This window comes from Taudactylus pleione, unplaced genomic scaffold (genome assembly GCF_031769625.1).
Source record: "Taudactylus pleione unplaced genomic scaffold, aTauple2 ptg000391l, whole genome shotgun sequence".
NCBI lineage: Eukaryota > Metazoa > Chordata > Amphibia > Anura > Myobatrachidae > Taudactylus > Taudactylus pleione.
Window position 1 is genome coordinate 6,521,938 of NW_028284792.1, and position 21,541 is coordinate 6,543,478.

Below are 21,541 nucleotides of genomic sequence, written 5' to 3' on the forward strand. Positions count from 1 at the left end.
TGAGAGTTTTTAGAAGTGGAGATGTTGCCCATAGCAACCAATCAGATTCTACTTAACATTTAACGCATTTTAGAAGATAATAGCTAGAATCTGATTGGTTGCTATGGGTAACATCTCCACTTCTGTTTTTTTTCAAAATGTTTTTATTGAAAGTTCTTAAAATATACAAAATAAAATCAGAGTCAGTAGTTCTCAATAACAATGGACCAAAGAAAAGTGTATAACCATAGAAACAGACATATGGTATGATGAATCATAGGCAGGGAACAAGAGGGTATCCATATACATAAGAAAAACAGTAGTCCATATTATTAGTAAGTTGAGACAATGATGTACATCCAGATATACATGTAAAATATGTATAATAGCGTAACAAGAAACTTTCTAAATTTTTCAATATATCCAGAACTAGACGGTATAATGAGCAATAATGAGAGTCATGGGGAGAGGGGAACAAAGAAGGTGGAGAACAGAACCAAACAAAAATGGTCTCAGTGATAAATGTCATAGGTTGTATAACATATGTAGAAACAGATAAGACCTTACATATAAGGAAAGGTAAAGAGTAGAGTGTCAGCTGTGACCGAGAAGCCTGGGTAGAGTAAAACAAATTCTCCTAAAAGACACTGAAACATCCAGGTGTAGATAAGCATACAAAACAGCAAGTAAAATTGGGGAGATAAATACTAATAGCTAACATGGCATGGGAAAGGAAAGGGCGTCAGAAAAAGAACATACAGACTTTAATAAGGCACAATACTGATTGTAAATTATAGAATGAGCCAGGAGACAACGGTATTAGATAGATTTACAATAATAACTGTTATAAGTTGTGAGACTTAGGGTTAAATTTACTAAGAATCAAGTCTGGGAGAGTTTGCTCTTTTTTCAACTTGATTAGTTTCACCTAAACTCGGGTGATTGGAAGCTCCTGAGACACGCAAATTTACAAAGAAGGGAATTTAGCTGAGAGTGAGATGGCCGATGGTGAAGCAGAACGAGTAGCAGGTTTTGCAGGAGATTTCTCCCCCGAGTAGCAGGTTTTGCAGTAGATGACTCACCCGAGTTTGCAGTGTCTTCTCTCTGCAAAACTCTCCCGAGCAAGCAGCCTGCACATATCAGTGAGATATGTGTAAGCTGCTAGTGTTGTACCTGTAAAAAAACGGGTTAAAAGTTTTTAAAAAAATGACATAGGGCCCGCTCCCTAAAGCTTAACCAGCCCCGGACTTGCCAGCCAGTCCTGGTTCTTACAATTATGGGGTACAAAATGTGTAGGGTTCCACCATAATTTAAGAGCCAGCACCAGGCAGCAGAGCCAGACCTGGTTTTAAATATAGGGTTAAAAAATTTGGCGTGAGGTACTCACTATATTTAAAACCAGCTCTCTCTCCAGGGCACCCCTGGCCTAGACTGATAGCCCGGGGCTATCCCCTCCACCCCTGGGCGGTGAGTGGCGGGTTTATAATATAGATGTACTGTGTAAAAAATAGAAAATTCACATTGTCTACAGTGGAACTACAAGTCCCAGCAAGCCTTCCCCGCATGCTGGTACTTGGAGAACCACAAGTACCAGCATGCAGGGCATTAAGGGCCCACTGGTACGTGTAATTCACCTGTAAAGAAATGTGTAAAAAACACAACACACCATGAAAAAAAATATTTATTATATCCATACACACTCACACATACTCACCTGCTGCCAGATGTTCACGTCCCCTTCTCAATGTAAAGTATCCATTGGAAGTACCTGAAAAAAGATCCAATACTCACCTTTTGACCCACGATGTTCTCTGCAGTAATCCAAATAGGGCCCTGGATACACTATAACAACACACTCCTGCATGCTGTTACAGTAACGCTAATGACAGTTCAGGCTTTGAGCTATCATTAGTGCCGGGGTGTGAGCCAATCAGCGGCGGCTTAACATTCGCGGCCGCTCATTGGCTGGGACTCACGTGGACTTAGCCAATGAGCGGCTCCTCCACGTGGGTCCCAGCCAATGAATGACCGCTAATGTTAAGCCACCGCTGATTGGCTCCGGATACTGACAGTTCCCACGTGGGAACTGTCAGTAGCCGGAGCTAATCAGAGGTCGCTCTACAGTTAGCGCCCGCTGATTGGCTGGCGGGATGTGCAAATGCCATGCAGTCCCGTCAGCTGGCATTCGCGAGCTATCTGTATGTGTGGCAACACTGGCATTCGCGAGCTATCTGTATGTATCTGTCTAGTCGGGTAAGTTGTTTTTTTTGTTTTGCCAAGTCCCGGGGATGCTGCGGAGACCAGCGCCTGGATATAGGTGAGTATGAAATCTTTTTTGCAGGGCCAGTCATTAAGGATTGTACTGGAGAATGGGACAGAAACATCTAGTATAGGTAAGTATGTGTGAATGGGTAGGTGTATGTAATAAAGCTTTACTAATCACAGTGTGTGTATTTTGTCTTTCTTTAACTATTTATTTTACAGTGGGGGTAGAAGTGCTGCCTGTCTGCTGGCACTTGCAGTTCCACAAGTACCAAAAGACAGGCATGCTGACACCTGTAGTCCCACTGTAAAATACAATAGTTTACTTATATTTCTGCACTTTATTACCCCCATACCCAATGCTCCAGGGGTGCGGGGAAGAGCCCCAGGCTTCATACCAAGCCTGAGGTTAAGGGAGAGGGGTGACCCTTTTTGGGGGGGGTCCCCACCTCTCCTGAGATCCCCAGCTTGGCCTGACCGGCTTGGGCTGTTAATGCTTTGGCCCCGGAGCCCCGGTGAAAGGGTCTCCGGGCTGTAGCATTACAGCCTGGCCGGTTTGGGTCTGGTGCTGGTTTAAAATATAGGGGGGACCCTACCCATTTTTGCCCCCTATATTTAAAACCAGGACTGGCCCTGCAGCCTGGTGTTGGTTTCTAAATTACTGTGGAACCCTACACATTTTGTTCCCCATAATGTTAGAATCCAGGACAGGCTGGGGCTGTTTAGGCTTTTGGGGGGGGACCCTATGTCATTATTTTTCTGATATTTACATTTTTTTTCAATATTTACAGGCAGAAGCATACATGGAACACAGCGATCTGTGTATGTTTCTGCCAAACTCTCAGATCACAGGCAGGTGTATTTATTCACAAGTTTTTACAGAGAGTTTTCCCATCTCATGAGAGTTTAGAACCTCTCTGCTTGGTAAATTCCAGAATCCTATCTTCACTAGTGAAAAGGTTCTCGAGTTTTGCCGATGGTGAATTGAAGACAGTTTGCTAACTCTCCAGTATTTTCCCATAGCAAAGGAGATCTCTCTCCAGAGTTTTACATTAGAAAATTTGAGAGTGGGAAAAAATGCCCAAACTCTCCAGAGTTTGCAAACTCTCCCAAACTCTCAGCTTAGTAAATTGACCCCCTATTGTATGTGGTAACAAAAAGGGGTTAGACCCAGTAAGAAGTTTGAAGAGTGTGGTTCAGGTGGTGTCATTTATGCTAAGTGACCATAAGGCAACTGGAAATATATGGACAAACCAACAGTATTCAACATCATCCCTCACCTCTTCTAGGGAAGAAAAAGGGTGGTTTAGGTAGATGGGAATGCCTGACTGCCATTTAGGGAGCCCCAAGTAATTTCAGGCATCAGTAAGCATAGGCACATAATCAGATGGGGGAAAGTAAAAAAGAGGTAAGTCATTTTCTGAGTCCCTCAGGTACATGGAGGAGTGTAAGGGAGGGACAGTTACCATGACTTCTCAGGTTAACCAAATCAGTGGGTGGGGAAATAGGGACCTGAGAGCAAGATTGAACAGTAGATGTTAAGAGTTGTACACTATTGCTATCATTTGGATTCTGTTGAATATCAGGGACAGGTGGTGAAATGGATTTAAGGCGTAATAGTATTGTTTGGAGAGAGACCCAGATACAATCCCGCTTGCTGTAGAACTGAGATACTAAATGGGGCAGTTGTGGTTTATCTGCAATGGGAAATGCAGCCAAAGGATCCATAGCTAAATAAATGTACAGAAAAATGGATACAGACAATGATCAAACAGAAAGTACCAAAACAAATTTGTAGCGGAGCGGATAATCAACACTTAGATAAAAAATTAAATGCAGTACAGCCTGGATAGTAAACAGCTATCTTATTTAAGGCTCTTCTTAAAGCAGTGCAGGAGGGTACAGGTGGTTAGTAAAGGGTTATACAATATCTGTCGGGGGGGGGGTGGATTTAGCACCCAAAACAGCAGTAGCACAATCACTGGGACCAAGGGAGCAGCACGGAGATCAAAGGAGGCAGCCAGGCAGAAAGGAATGTGAGTCCAAAACTGTCAGATCCTTTCACGGTCCAGGTAAAGGCACAAAGTCCTAGGCACTGATATGTGCAGCCGAAAGCAGAGTCCTTCCAACTACAGCAAATGGCAGATGGAAGCTGTCAACTCACAGGGTAGGAAAAGCTGAGAAGGATACAGTGTAGCACAAAGCCAGGAACAGCAGGCAGTCCCACACAAAGCAGCAGTCACCAGGACAGCCACGGGTGTCCCCAGCTGGTAGATGGAACCATCCAGATAGGTGCTGGGTAGCCAGCAGAGGAACAGCTCAGATGCACCAGGGATAGTAGGGTTCATGGAACACAGATCAGAGAAAGGAGCCTCCGGCAGCGGAGAGAGGTAAGTCACTCAGCAACACCATTGAAAGTCTTCAACCAGACCCGATCCCGCTGCACACTCTTCGCCTCACGTGAGACCAAAGCAACCATGCCGTCACTCTCAGTCCCAATCCCAGTGGCCATGTCAGGCAGGGATATTGAAGGTGGGAGAGATAAGGCAGGGGGGGGAAAGTAAACTTCAGCTCAGGCTCTTTGGGATATAGAGAGGAAGCCTGGCATTTGTGCCAAAACTAAGGAGGTCTTGAGCACCATACTTCAGAAGCTGAATTCCAGGTAATCAAAGGAGCTCCTTCCAAAATAGATAGTCCCTGGTCAACCTGCAACTCTCAGGTATTAGAATATATAAGATTATTCCAAATGAGGACAGGTTTTGAGTTCATATTGAATAGGATTGTAAGCTGGATGAGGGAGCCTCAGTAAAAAGTGGCTATACACGATGCTCTGCCCACCGGAAGTAACATCTCCACTTCTAAAAACTCTCACTTTAGTAAATTTACCCTCTAGAGTCAATACACCATATGGTGCAAGACAACTGATGCGACTGAGCTGCTCCGAGAGGTGTAGCGTACTGTTGCTTTCTTTAAATGTTATCTTATTCCCAATACAGACACAATGAAATACAACTAAAAGTGTTCTAGAGATGCTGTCTGTGACTATAACCACACAGTTAGTTTTAAACATGTACAAAGTCCCAGACGAAGCACAACGGAATTTGGCATGAGAAAAAGCCATGGCAGCTGCATTGTGGCACTTTATATACAGATTCAGACACATTTCCAAACAGCTGTACAAATGTAGCGCCTCATATTGATCAGTGCAATCTAGCAAAGTAGTTTTGTCACTTCCAGTTGTTTTATTTAAGTGAAAAAGATGCACATTTTGAATGAAAAAGACGCTCTGGGTGCCTGAGTCACTCAGGACCTGACGCACAGAGATGGGCTATTTGGCGCGACTGAAGCCACTGTGTATGAGGACACAACTGATGCTATAGCTGTAGGTTTGTCAGTTACTCTACCAGTTCTCTAGTTACAGATCATGGTTGGTCTACTGAATTTTACTGTGATCCTTTTAATAAGGAGATTTACAACACTATATTCCACAGAAATTTCAAATGTCAGTCTGTTTTTTTTGGTTCTACCTAACCTACATCCTTCAGCACTGTATTCCAGTGTCCAAATTATTAGGCCCTTTAGCCTAAAGGACGCTGCCATAGCCTGGTCCTCATGTCTTTCTTTTAGTATCCATTTATTTTTTTAGTGTACAGTACCATCGCAGGTTCTGCTTTCTACCCATTTCCTGTATTAAAATTATTCAGGGAGCTTTGATCCCTGCTATATTTTCAGAAACTCAATCAGGTTTCATATTCAGTATCAATCCTGTGCTGATGACACCAAATGCTACTTATATATTATATAACACGCAAACACATATATTATTTATATATAACATATACATATATTATGTATAACACACACACACGTATATAACATACATGTATATATTATATATAACACATACTGGACATACACACTAACACATACATATTTACACTTACAGTACTTCTGATTCAACAGCTGCTGCAGATTGCTGATGGGGACCTTGCATACTTAGACCCCGCCCCCTCACTGCATAATTCCGCCATTTTTTAGCATTATGGTAAAGGGTGTGGCTAGTCATATTGGCCCCACACCCTGCCTGCAGCCAATGTAGAGGAAAAAAAGTGGTACATTAGGGGGGTTCTGGGTGCTCAGAACACACCCATGTGTGTGCCGGTGCACCAACCAATAAACTATCATGTCCTCTTTTGACATTTATGTGCATCTGATACAAATAATCTATTATATATCTGCCATTGTAATAATATAAAAATAGGCACAGTTAGAGCTGATGACCGGACACATTGTCTCTTCTCCCCCTAGTGCTGTATGGATGTACAGGTCTGTACTTTCCTGTCAGTGCACAGGGATTGTGACTCCAGTGGTGGGGAGGGGTGCAGAGATGAGAGACAGAGATGGGAAGAGGACAAAGTTGAGAGAGAGAGAGGATGGAGACAGGGGACAGACATGAGAGAGACAGACAGATGGGGAAGGGGGGACAGAGATAAGAGAGTCAGATGGTGGACTAAGACAAGACAGATGGGGAGGGGGCATAGATAAGACAGATGGGGAGGGGACAGATGAGAAAGATGGGCAGGTGGAGTGGGAGGTGGGAGATAAATGGGGATGGGGTACAGAGATTAAAGAGACACACATGGGGAGAGATGATAGAAACAGACAGGGAAGGGGAAACAAAAAGAACAGTTATGAGAGAGAGATGTGGAACAAAGATGAGAGAAAGACATGGAGAGGGAGAGAGATAGAGAAATGGTGGTAAGAGTGGACAGAGGTAAGAGAGAGAGAGACAGATGGAGGAAGACAGAGATGAGAGACAGACAGGAAGGGGGACAGAGATTAGAGATAAAAAGACAAGTGCGACAGAGGGGGGACAAAGATGCTTCAGTGGGGGAAGACAGAGGAAAGAAAAAATCTGCTATGCCGGGCACGATAGTTAGCGACCCGGGGAATGACAGTTCCAAAATATTAGTAAGTGTATAACGACAGGAATTGTGTACCACATTAATAAAAAAGTGTCATGTATATGTAGATTTATATGAAAGCCATACTCTTACAAGTGGAGAAAACAAAACATTTTTTTCATCTGTCAGACTTCTACACCTTGCACACTAAGGGCCTGATACAGAGATACACTAATACACAATCTGAGGTACAACACAGAGGTACACTTATGCAATCGCAACAGCATTTTCCCACGGATTGCAGTTGATTAAATATGGTAATGCCTTTCAAAGCATAGCCGAGCATAGAGACGCCCACTGCTGCCTTCTCATGTCCACTAGATGATGTACAACAGCGTAAACAAACATCAGTAACATCAATGCACATCGGGCAGTGACACAGCATATAAGTCATGTGTGACCAGCCCCAAACACTGCAGCTTTCATGACACACAGTACCTCATTCAGAGGCGCTCGCAAAATGCGAGAGCTCGCTCTGAATGAGGGCAGCCACATCTATTTTCCAACCCGGCCTCCTGGCTGCTCACTAGGCTGTGGGTGACCACCCACAGCTTTAGCGAGCAGCCAGGTTGATGGTCGCGATGGTCAAGACCATCACGACCATCGGGGCTTGCGATGAGACCCTTGTGGTAGGATCTCATCTACCACAAGCCCCAGTGAGCTTTTGGCTCTGTTAGAGCCGGAAGCTCACCACTGACATCATGAGTGATGTCAGTGGGGCTGCCCCCAAACGCCTCTGTTTGTGTAGCCACCCCCCACCCCTCCTACAAAACTGGGCGAGCTGTCGATCACCATCGACAGCCGCCCCTTTTGTAGTGAGTCCCGGAGCGAGAGAATTTCTCTCTCGCTCCGGGGCTTGCGCACGTGCAGTGCGGCCGCTGCGCGTGCGCAGGGCCTCAACATCGACCCGCTTGCAAGCGCTTAGGTGCTTGCAAGCGGGTCTGAATGAGACCCACACAGCGTACTCATGCTGTGAAGTTCATAATGGCTAATTTATGCACGCCCATGAAATGGCGTTCAAACGGTCAGACACGCCTGCGTTTTTCTAACCACCCCCCCTTACCGGCCCCAAATGCTGACTACCTGTCACTCACTTTGTGAGTTGTTCCTCTGTACGAGCGTAATCGCAATTCAATGTGCAATGACAAACAACGCTCGGTCTGTGGAAATATCATCTTTGCATACATTTTTGAATGAGGCCCTAAAACATTTGCTAGTTTGATTTCAAATCTTTATTTGAAGGTTCAGACTCAAATTACAGTAAATTAAGAAATAAGAGTTGTATTTATCAAATAGTGATTTATTAAATAGCATATTTTCTGTGCTTTTCCTTCTGTTATTTTTTTTTTTTTTAAAGGCAATTTTATTAAAGGCAAAACATTATTTTTTAAAAAGAATTGCCGTTTTAAAAATTGCCAAAAATTTAAGATTTTGATAAATCTCTATGGGGGATATGTTGCCAAAGCAACCGATCAGCTTCTAACTGTAATTTATCTAGCACAGTGTTTGAAATGACAGAAGCTGAATGGTTGCTTGGGCAACTACTCCACTTTCTCTCCCCAAGAATTGATACACCTCCCCTCTTATATGATAAATAAACCCCTAAATCTGCAGGTCAAGCAAAAATGTTACGATAAGTCTGGTTAAGGCATGAAAATTCTAAAACAAACCACACCTACCACTGAAATAGAAGTCATGTCTGCTATAACACCAAATGCAGTCATGTACTACAATTTATAAAGTAAAACCAAATGCAAAATATATTTATTGAAGCTTGTTCAATTTGCCAGAAAATACATGTTTTATCATAAAACCACATTCTCCCTGCTTTACCACAACACTTTGCAAGTCATATGTGGTTTACCACATTTCCCGTTACGGATCGTTTCAGTTTGTTGTAAAGCAAAGATAATCCCACAGGATAAAACTGAGCTAAAGACAGATTAATTAAAATCAAGACAGATAACTAATGAAAGCCAGAATCAGGCTGATAATATGCTAACAGTCAAAGTAAAAAATAGAGAAATAATCTCTCAGAATAACTTAAAAATCACAGAGTGAGGTATATTATTTATTAGATGCATTAAAGCAACAGAAAAATATCAACACATAAAAAAAAAACATTAATTCCATAATAAAAAAACTTTGTTTTTAAAAAAAAAAAAATTATGAGTTTTCCAATCTATTAGCTATTGTGATGCTGATAGCACCTAACTGATTATAAAGACATGACCAATATTTTTTACATTGTTAAGGATCAGGGCCAGCCCAAGCCAATATTTCTTGGTAAGCAGATATAGATTCTGGCGCCCCTCAGTGGACCTTCATCTCAGCTCACTCATTCCCCCCATGGAGCCCCTCATGGCCGAGCATCCCTCATCACAGCCCCTCACAGCACACCCCATCACAGCACCCCTCATCACAGCCCCTCACCACAGTCCCAGTCATCACAGCCCCCCTCATCACAGCCCTCTCTAATCCCCCTCATCACAGCCACACCAAGCCCCCATCATCATAGCCCCTTGCGCCCCTCATATCCTCTCATCACAGCCACCATATCCTCATCACAGCCCCTCATATCCCCTCTTTGCAGCCCTCCATCACAGTACCTCCCCTCATCACAGCCCCACACAGCACCCATCATCACAGCCCCCCTCATCACAGCTCCTCACTCCCCTCATCACAGCCCCTCAACACAGCCTCTCATATCCCCCTCATCACAGCCCCTCATATACCCTCTTCACAGCCCCCTCACTCCCCTTATCACAGCCCATCATATTCCCTCATCACATCCCTCCATCACAGCCCCTCTCACTCCCCTCATCTGAGCCCCTCATATCCCCTCATCACAGCCCCCATATCCCCCTCATCACAGCCCCTCCATCAGAACCCCTCTTCACAGCCCCTCATCATAGCCCTTCTCACTCCCCCTCATCACAGCCCTCCATCACAGCCCCCTCCATTACAGCCTCCCACTCAGACTTACCTGCTGGCTCCAGGCTATCCTTAAAAGTGACAGCAGAGAGGACTGGTGGCGGGGGACTGGTCTGGCAGCGACGTCGGTAGGTGCCTGCCTGAGTGCTGTGGTGCATCGGCGCAGGCAACTGTGTCACAGTGACACAGTCTGCCCGGAGGCCGCTTTGCATGTCACTGGCCCTCCTCTAGGTGGCGCCCTACTCAGCTGCCTAACCAGCGTATATGTAAAACCGGCCCTGTTCAGTATTAAAGTATTACTATACTCCACAAAAAAATTCAGAATCATGTAAGCACATTGAACTGAACATCATGTAAAAGCATTGCTCAGTGTTACTCTGACATTCCACTGCAGCTCTGTATAAAAAGTACACAATTACCTCCTCACTTAACTACAGACTATTTAGGACATTTTTCTTATGGTCTCTTACACAGATCAAACAGCTAACATGGCAGACATTTGATCCATACTTGCCAACTCTTACTCATTGTCAGGGAGACTCAATGAAATAGTAGCAATCTCCCTGTCTACAGAGCTGTCCCTAGGGCCAGCTCAGCTTGACAGCGGGCAATGCCTCTACTCTTGCTGTCCTACCACAATCGGAGCTCTTGGCTCTCATCGGGCAGCAACTCATACAGTTGGCAGCAGCAGGAGTCAGGAGCAGAGACAGTGGGAGCAGAGTTCAGTAACAAAAATCGCAGCTGGAGGAGGGCTGCTAACATGCCCAGCCATAGCAGCTCCTTCTCCCATGGACCTTTGCGGAGTCCAGCAGGCTGGGCCTGTCTGCAGCGAGACACACAGGGGTATGAGGATGCCAATGTTCTTGCTGGCACAGGGCAGCAAAAGTCTTGTTACAGCTCTGTGGATGAGGATTGCAATGGGTGAGGGCTGCTGCTGTGATCTGTACTGCTGGGTGATGGGTGCTGTGCTAGGAGAGTCAGTATGATTTACCCCAGCAGGGGCAGCCTGACAGAGGAGGAAATTCTGATCCCGATCGTCCCTAAGGTAAGTACAACTAACAATTCTACCCCCTAACCCTCCCTTAGGGGTGCTTAACCCTATCCTCCCCCAAGTGCCTAACCATAACCCCCCTCTAAGTGCCTAAACCTAACCCCCGTCCCTGCAGCCTAACCCTGTCTCCCGGGGGGGTGTGCCTAACACTATCCACCCCCCGGGGGTGCCTAACCCTAATCCACCCATCCACTAGCCTAACCCTAACCTCCCGGGGGGAGTTCCTAACCCATAGTCTATTCCCCCCCAGGAGCCCCTAACCTAACCCTCCCCCACCCCCGTGGCTGTCCCTGCCCGGCACCCGGCTTACCTTCGATTGGTAAGCCTTGTGTCGGACTCCCAGGGTAGGTCTAATGACAGGCGTCGTGATCTTGACACCTGTCATTTGACACTTGCCAGGATTAGACAGTCGGGAAGCCGGCGGTCGGCATTGCGTCTGCCGGCTTTCCGTGCTAGGAGAGGGGTGCTGGGTCAGAGCCGTAACACCCAAAATCTTGCCTAGGGCATAAAACTGGTTAGGGCCGGCTGTTCCCGTCTTCCTGAAGAGTCTACCAATCTGCTCCCCATTATGAAGCTGTTATATTAAAATAAAAACAGAGATATATACATTCAAATTGGATCATTAGTATAATTTCCCTGCATTGGCTACAAGGCACAATGATCCTTAAGCATTTTCTGAAAAGTATCAGTGTGTTTTCATCAACAAATAGATCTTACTATCTGCTTTGGGGCTTACATTTGTATGTAAAGCAATTTTATGACACGCCTCTCAGATGTAGCAGTACATGTCCACTTTACCGCCACTCTCATAGGTGGTGCTTTCACAATATTATTTTCACAATTTGATCATAATGATCAGCAAAAGACCACTGATTAATAACTGATGTGAATGGTATTCTAGTGGTATATTTACTAAAGTGCGGGTTTTTAGGAGTGGAGTTGTTGCCCATAACAACCAATCACATTCAACTTATCTTTTTTCTAGCACCTTCTCGAAGATAATGGCTAGAATCTGATTAGTTGTGATTATGGGCAACAACTCTACTTCTAAAACCCCCCACTTTATTAAATATACACCCTATTGTAGGTTAAGAATATCTATGGGCAAGATGAGTAGGGCATGAATTTGCGCGCGTGAGAAGTTTCAAAAGTCTATATCTTCTATCGAAAGATCTGGGTGGATCGAGGGTCTCATTCAGACCCGCTCACAAGCACCTATGCGTTCGCAAGCCGGTTGATGTTGAGGCCCTGCACACGTGCAGCGGCCGCACTGCACGTGCGCAAGCCCTGGAGCGAGAGAGAAATTCTCTTGCTCCGGGACTCACTACAAAAGGGGCGGCTGTCGACGGTGACCGACTGCTTTCCCCCGTTTTGTAGGCGGGGCAGGGGGGTGGATACACAAACGGAGGCATTCCCGACGGAATGCCTGCTGTTTGGGGGCAGCCCCACTGACATTACTCGTGATGTCAGTGGTGAGCTTCCGGCTCTAATAGAGCCGAAAGCTCACTGGGGCTTGCGGTAGACGAGACCCTACCACAAGGGTCTCATCGCAAGCCCCGATGGTCGCAATGGTCTTGACCATCGCGACCATCAACCTGGCCGCTAGCTATAGCTGTGGGTAGTCACCCACAGCCTAGTGAGCGGCCAGGAGGCCGGCTCCTCACATAGAAGCGGCCGCCCTCATTCAGAGCAAGCGCTCGCATTTTGCGAGCGGCTCTGAATGAGGTCCCAAGTTCTTTGTGGCAGACATGCAAATACATAAATTAAATTTGCAAGTCTTTTACAGGGAAGTGCATTTCTCTCTGAGTTTTTACCAATGAAATAAGAACATTTTGTTGAGTAGTACCACCATTGTATCAGGGCCGTCCTAACAGCATTGTAGGCTCTGGGCAAAGCAATGCACTGAGGCCTCTACCCACTCATTCATGGGAATAAAAATTTAAATAGTTAATAAAATTAAATCTTTAGATTTATTGGTACTTTATTGGTACTTTTAACAAAATCAATGTTTAAACATAAAAAACATGATGCAGCGAGGATTAATCAACAAAAACGTTTGAACATTATGGGCGGGATGCATGACGCTACGTATTCAGGATGAGATGCATCGTGCCACCCTTTGCATACATGCCAGCATGAGCAACGCCGGTATGCATGAAAGACACTGGAAAGGACTGCTCTCTCGGTAAGAGTAGCCCATTGCAATGGAGGGACTTCCGGGTTTATAACCCAGAAGCCCCTCTGACATCCTTAGGCCGATTGGACAGGTCGTGGATCAGGAGCTGAGGTCCCTCTGCGCTGGGACTCAGTGCTGCTCATCACCGGGCATTTATTATCAGCAACTAATTCATAGCACATAGTACTGCTGGTTGTCAGTTATCAGAAGCTTATTCAGTTCCTCCCCATCACGAGGGTAGAGGGAAGGATTTTTTCAGATCATGACGATCATCCTCCCTGATTAAAGGTAGAGGTAAAAGACTATTCTTTAATTACATTGTGGTTTTACACAGTAAAATATATATTTTAAATAAGCAGCCGTGTCACTGCCCTTCCATTTCTTTATATTAATATGCCATTACCCACTGCAACCAAGTCCCGTAGTGCATCGCATCGCCTTGGTGCATATGAGAAATGCGGCCAAACATGCATATTCGGGGTTTGACCGCATTCTTGCTTTGCTGCATCCCGCCCCACAAGCCTTGAAAAACAAACACATTTCAACATAAAAATGAAACCAGTAGCCCACATTTATACACATACATAATACATATAGTCACACACTTATACACATACATAATACATATAGTCACACACTTATACACATACATAATACATATAGTCACACACTTATACACATACATAATACATATAATCACACATTTATACAAATACATAATACATATAGTCACACACTTATACACATACTGTACATACTTATAGACCGAGCCCCCTCCCTGAATCCCTTTTACCATATAGTCTGACTGCTGGATAGTCAGATAGAGAATGCTGCCTGTTAGAGTGGCCGGGGAGCATCTTTCTCTGCCTGCCTCTTAGCCGGCTGCGCTATACACAGAGTGACCATCCACACACCCCATGTAGATGCCTACTGGCCTAGCCTGCCCCTGCTCGAAGGCCCCTAGAATCATGGGGTCCAGGGCAGTTGCCCAGTGTGCCCATATGTTAAGATGGTCTTGCATTGTATGTATGTGCATGCTCCATCCCACTGCACACCACCTGCATTAACTCGCTCCTTCCTGGAACTGACTTATAATAAATGTTCCTGCATTGTGCTGCATTAACCCTGTGTTGTCTCACATCCTGCTGTTCTATCTGGTTAATAAATTAATCCCTGATTAAACAATTCATCGTGTGGACTAACCTCCATCACACACTGCTGACACCTACTGGTTCTGCCAATACATTTAAGCACAGATAAGTAACACATGCAAATATCTCAACATTTAGACAAACAAAGTTAGGACAAAATAAGCCCTGCTCCAAATCTGCCCAAACTGACACTTTTGGGCAAAACTCTGGACCTCATTCAGAGTCGGTCATTGCGGCCGCACGGTCATAAGGTAAAAGGGGCCGGATATGCAAATGAAGCGCTCACAAGTTGCGTCGTTAAGATGAGATCGTTAGCTGGACGAGTGAGGGGAGGATGCGGCCGTAAGATTAAAAATACGCCCCCTTCTCGTTCGCATTACACGTCATCTCCGGGCATATAAGGATTAATCGAGACCATCGGGAATCATCGGAGCTGGTCGTAGAGCTTAAGGTTGACCATACCCTCTCTTAAGCACTACGATCAAGTCAGTGTAAAAACCTCCCATGTCACATGTGCCATGACACTACTTAGTTAATTATGCACTCCCATAAAACGCCGTTTGCATAGTCAGGCATGCCTGCGTTCGGCTCTCCACTCTCCCGTTCACAAGCACCTTCCCCTGTTACCACCCACAAACGCCTCATCCTGTCACTCAAACTAACGACCTGGCCAAGTTGAAGGAGAGAGCAATTTCTGATCGCAATAGCTAGTATGCACACGCGCATTGCGAATTTTACGCATGTGCAGTTTAGCAAACATCGGTGGCGTACGACCGTGCGGCCGCAACGAAAGACTCTGAATGAGGTCCTCTGTCCCTATTGAGGGCCATGGATAGTAAAAGCACAGTGTCCCCTTATGTTCATGATTTATTTAAGACATAAACAATGCTAAACCAAGCAGTTTGTAGGATATAAATTTTGGAATCGTTAAAATAAATAAAGAAGGAGGTTCTAAAGTAGTAGGTAGAACTTTATAGAGATGGTTTTTATAATTTAGTACTATAGGGCCTGATTCAGAGACATACGCTAAGGCATTTTCAGCTCTGATCCTGCACAAAACTGATGGGCAAAAATATGCTAATATTGTAGCAAGCTGGAAATGTATTGAGACGCCCACTGACAGTTCACAGATCCAGGTAAGTGCGCACAGATACGCAGCTACCATTGCAGGTCATTTGATAATCATTCCTATGATCTCTCAGAAATGCAGCATATACTGAGATGTCAGAACCACTTTATCCAAGGCCGGATTAATGGGGGGGGCGACAGGGGTGGTCATCCCTGGGCCCCCACACGTAAAGGGCCCCCACACCCATCAAGGTTAACTTGCACCGGAGGAGACAGAACCAGTTCTGCCTCCTCCGGGCCACCTCAGCCCGGTGCCGCAGAGAGGGTCAATTTACCGGGCGCCCGCTGGTAAATAGCAGGCACTCAGCTCTCTCCCCTCAGCAGCAGCCGGAGTCGGAGCTCACTCGAGAGCTCCGACTTCCAGCTCATGCAGTGTGCACTATGGGAGAGACATCTTGACGTCTCTCCCATAGTGCAGAGTAGCAGCCGAGGGGACCGGACGGCAGCAACGGACGTGGGAGCGGGGTTTAAGGTAAGTATTAGTTGTTGTTTTTTTGTGTGTGTGCAGGCAGCTTTATTACTGGGGGCAATACGTGGGGGAAATTACTACTGGGGACAAAGCTTGGGGGACATTAATACAGGGGGCAATACTCGGGGGCTATTACCACTAGGGGCAATGCTCCAGGGGCATTACTACTGGGGGCAATGCTTGGGGGGCATTACTACTGGGGGCAATACGCGGGGGACATTATTACTGGGGACAAAGCTCGGGGGACATTAATACAGGGGGCAATACTTGGGGGACATTAATACGGGGGGCAATGCTCGGGGGCCATTACCACTAGGGGCAATGCTCGGGGGACATTACTACTGGGGGCAATGCTTGGGGGGCATTACTACTGGGGGAAATGCTTGGGGGGCATTACTACTGGGGGCAATACTCAGGGGGACATTACTACTTGGGGAAATACTCAGGGGGGCATTACTATTGGGGGCTCTACTTGGGTGTGGTGCATTACTACTGGGGCACTACTACAGGGGGCACTATTACAGAAGGAGACTTACTATTGGGGGCACTAATACAGGGCCATTACTACTGGGGGTATTTATACAGAGGGCTGCACTATAGGGGGCATTACTATTTGTGGCACTACCACAGGGGGCTTTACTACTGGGGGGCATTACTATTCAGGGTTCTACTACTGGGGGCATTTATAAAGGGGAGATTACTATTCGGGGCTCTACAACTGGGGGCATTTATAAAGGGGGCATTACTATTCGGGGCACTACAATAGGGGGTATAACTACAGGTGGCACTACTAATGGGGGTATTGAATAGGCACTGCATAAGGGGCACCACTCCTAGGGGCACTACTACTCTGGGCTCTGCATATAGGACACTACTACTGTGAGCACTGACATTACTGGGGGCACTGCATAAGAGGCACCACTACTGTGGCCTCTGCATAAGGTCCCCATTGTGCATGCCCCCAGTTTGTCCACATTTAATAGGGGCCCCCACATGTTTGTTGCCCAGGGGCCCCCACAGACCTTAATCCGGCCCTGACTTTATCCATGTACGGGATCACAGACCCAGGCTACGACATGCCCCCAAAACATCCGGGACATGCCTGCATTTTATTATCCGCCACTCGTTATCTCCCCCAAACGGGTACTGATTGTCAATCACTTTGCAAAGTAATCCTCACTACAAGCGGCATCAAAAGGTACCTTAGCGTGTGTGCAGTGTGACCATGATTCATGCACAGTCGACAGATACATCTCTGAGTCAGGTCCATAATCATGTGGTCAGAGTTTGGTGTAGTATTGCAAATTCAGGAAACAACTGAAGTGACAACACTATTGGTGTTATAGATCCTTGGTTGTATTCACAGTTGATGTAGACCTTTGTGAATGTAGCCTCCAAAATGTCTATTCATCTGTGTGTTCACTGGATAAAACAGCAGCTGGCAAAGCATGGCAGCAGAAAGAGTTGAAGAACATATATAAAAATCTGTTTAATGTTTGCGTCCTGATAGTGCTGTCATTAAGGGCCTGATTCTGATTTGTACAGTATTGCACAGCTGCAGGAACAAAAATTCAAATGCAGCACGAGGTGTCTGTATATAATAGACACCTCCTGCATGCATCTATGATCCGAGCACTGCATCCAAAGATGGAGCATTGAACTGATGGTTGCAGCCCCCGGTCAGCCCGCATAAGCCAAAGCTTATGCAGACTGGCTTTAAAAACTGGTCAGCCAGGTCCAGGAAGTCTGTGCCTAACAATGCTGACATCACGCCCCAGTTTTGTAGAATGGTCCCGGTCTCTGCCTGTTAAATGCCGCAGAATGTCAGTAATGCTGTGGCTAAGGGGGGACTGCGAGCTATCATGCAGGATTCATTCTTCACATCGCAGATCCCCAAGCATCGGATTTGTATGTAAACCATTGGGTTTGTATAGAAATCCGAATCAGGCCCTTAGACCTTTACCTATACTGCATATACCACTTATTCAGGAATGTCTAACAATATTCCACATTTCTAGTTAACTTATTTTAAATATTTAAAAGTTAGTTGATGGCAGATCCACCTTTAGGTAAAACACTACATAAACAGAAAAAGTTCATGACTCAATATTGTTTAAAAAAACCTGCATACAGAACTTTTTATCTCAAAAAAACAATTTACGCCTCAAACACACTGGGCGCTATTTTTAAATGATATGAACAATAATGACATCTTTGAACAATATAGATCGTTCAAATCATCCAGTGTGTACGTAATGATGAACAACGCTCTCCCGTGGGTCGTTAACGATGTCTTTTGTCTGTACAATGCATCTCAATTTTGACTATGTCGTTGACGATATAGTGCGTATCATACAGTGTGTATGCAATGAATGATGAATGATATAGAAGTCTTTAGCCACTCCCTGGACACTCATCATCCTCCATTTCTCCTGTACATGTGGAGTGAGAGGCAGCATTCTTCAAAAATCGGTGAGTACAGTGCTGCCACCAATGTACCCACACCACTGCCCAGCAAAAGTCACCACTGCCCACCAATGTATACAGGCTGCATGTCACCACTGCCCACCAATGTATACAGATAGCATGTCACCACTGCCCACCAATGTATACAGATAGCATGTCACCACTGCCCACCAATGTATACAGGTCACATGTAACCACTAAACCACCAATGTCACCACTGCCCACCAATGTTTTCTCCTTACCTTGATGTTAAATATTAAATGGTTTTAAATATATTGTATAATGGTATACAATAAATATATACAGAGTGAGGAAGAATCAGGCACTCAAGTAATTGGTCGTGTGCAGTAGAGGCCAGAACTGTGCTGCTGACATATGCTGGGTCAAGAGGAAGATCCAGAATTTCCAAACAGTCTTCTGGAAAGAGCACAAGAAGTATAAAGACTCACAACATTCGGAAGCTGGGGCCGATGAAGTCCATAAACCGTCCTTATGGTATTATGACCTACTTCTGTTTAAGCTGGAGAAAGAGCCCAAGAAATGGTCAAGGAGCTCATTGCCTGAGGTCTTGGAAGAGGAGGAAATGGAGAGTCAGGATCTGGTAAGCAAACACACCCTGCAAAATGTTTTTTTTTTAAAGTTCAGAGGGGTAAATTCTTGAAGCATTGACTAGAGTGGAGAAGTGTGCGAGTGGAGAATTTGCCCATGGTAACCATTCAGCTGCTGCATATAATTTTCTAGAATGCACTTGATAAATATTACCTCAAAGCTGATTGGTTAACATTGGCAACCTCTCCACTGGCTCACTTCTCCACTCTTGTCACTGCTTTTGCTTTTCCATTACTCCACACTTAAAGAGAACTAGAATTAACAAAAAAAGGTATTTACAAAGCCTAAACAACTTTATTTTTTACAGTTCGCTGCTTTGGAAGTGGATCTGGACCCTCCCACAAGTGAGCCAACAGAACTGGAGGAGAGCAAGTTGGAGACCACACCACCTCAGCCACCCACCAAGAAACAGAGGACGGTATACAAATCTCCCAGTTCCGGATCATCTAGGTCAGAACAATTTTTGAAATACGCGGAGAAGGTTCTTCAGAAGGCCCCGGATAAATTTATGATTTTTGGGATGAATGTCGCCACTGAAATGCAGGACATTTATTTATTTATTTTATTTATTAACAGTTTATTATATAGTGCAGCATATTCCGTTGCACTTTACAATTTGACATGCAGCCAACCCAGCAACTGCACTTCAAGCGTCTGGTATATGACGCTATCATATTTGGGCTTGCTGGACAATTGACCGAGCACACTGTCCTAGCATCAGATACCAGACAACAGCCCACTTCACTGGCCTCCAGTATTTTCCCGAACTCACCTCACTCACCAACATATCCCGCACCTCCAAGTCCTCCTCCACAACCACCCACCTGTCCTGCACTGCGCAGCCCTACGCCACTACCCAACTATCCCAGAACCTCTTCAAGTGGCATACACTCTGCATGGCTGAGTGCACAGTCCACTCTCCATGGCGACCCCCAGTTTTTTTATTTGTCATTTTTTTCATTTGTTTTTTTTTACATGTTTCACAAATTGTTCTGGACTTTTTCTTGGGCTCTTGCTTTAGGATGACCAGGAGTTGGTCAAAGTACCATAACGATGGAAATTGGACTTCATTTGCCCCTGCTACTGAATGTTGTGACTCCTTTTGTTTCTTGTGTTCTTTCGAGAAGACAGCTTGCAAAATCTGGATCTTCTTATTGACCCTAGTTATGTCGGCATAACTATTTTGGCCTGTACTGTACATGACCAATTGTTGAAGTGCCTGATTTATTTCACTTTCCTGGAGTAATCTCTGCTCTAGAGGCACTCAGTGGCCTGGTATAAATCAATGAATCCAGACCAGAATTCTTAGTTCTTTGCCTTTTTTTGGATAACAATAATAAAAAAAATGTTGTGTTACTATTTGCGCCGTGGACAGCAGCATATTATGGGGCACCTATAGGGAGGATATGAGGGGATAGGGGTACCTATATGTAGGGTACCTATATGTAATATAATTTTAAACATGTAAACACATGTCACCTAGTATATACCACAAAGTACCCCTGCCCACCAATTTTGCATGCCTCCCAGTAGCTTTAAACAAATTATATTGTATGCACACTATATATTTTTAGATAACCAAATAAAAAATTATTTTGCAAAAAAACAAATTCTAAAAACAGTTTTCACACAAAACATTGTTATATAGCATGTGAAATTTTCATGTTTTTATTTTTTGGGAAGGTCTTTATTTTATGCATTCTTCCTGCCATGGTACTGCCCCCGCTGAATTGAAATAGGCCAGATACTCCTCCCTGACTTGTTTAGCAGGTCTAGAGGCCACTTCTGTGGCTGGAGCAGGGGTTACAGAAGTCTACCTATCAAGGGTGGCCTTTGTTGCATATTCTTACGCCTCAGGAAATTATGCAGGGCACAGCATGCCAATAAAACCCATTCTATCTTATCCACACGTACTGTAGGTTGATGGCTGTGTGGAATATTCTGAAGCAACTGCTGAGGATGCCAAACGCATTCTCCACAGTACGATGTGCCTTAGAAATCCGATAGTTAAAGATCCTCTTCTCCTTGGTCAATCCCCTTTGTGCATATGGAATCATGATGTGCTCATGCAGTGCAACTGCCTCATCAGCAACATACATGAAATTCAGTCCATACTTTATTGCGAAGCATGAAGTTCATTGAGCTATTTAGACATGAGCCTCTCATAAAACATGGTCTCCCTGAAGGACCCACCATCCTACGCATGGACATTCTTGCCAACGTCCACAAACAGAAATTCATAGTTGGCATTCACGATGGCTATCATGATGATACTAAAGAATCCCTTGTAATTGTAGTACAAGGATCCACTGTTGGCAGATGGTGTTATCCTCACATGCTTCCCATCAATGG

At 45.0% G+C, this 21,541-nt stretch overlaps 1 protein-coding gene and 1 pseudogene across 2 annotated transcripts in view; one reads left to right on the forward strand and one right to left on the reverse strand.

Moving 5' to 3' along the window:
• CALN1 (calneuron 1) overlaps positions 1–21,541 on the reverse strand; it is a 384,359-nt gene that overhangs the window by 1,284 nt on the left and 361,534 nt on the right. The window lies entirely within an intron of this gene.
• On the forward strand, positions 13,269–20,435 carry LOC148507547 (uncharacterized; annotated as a pseudogene).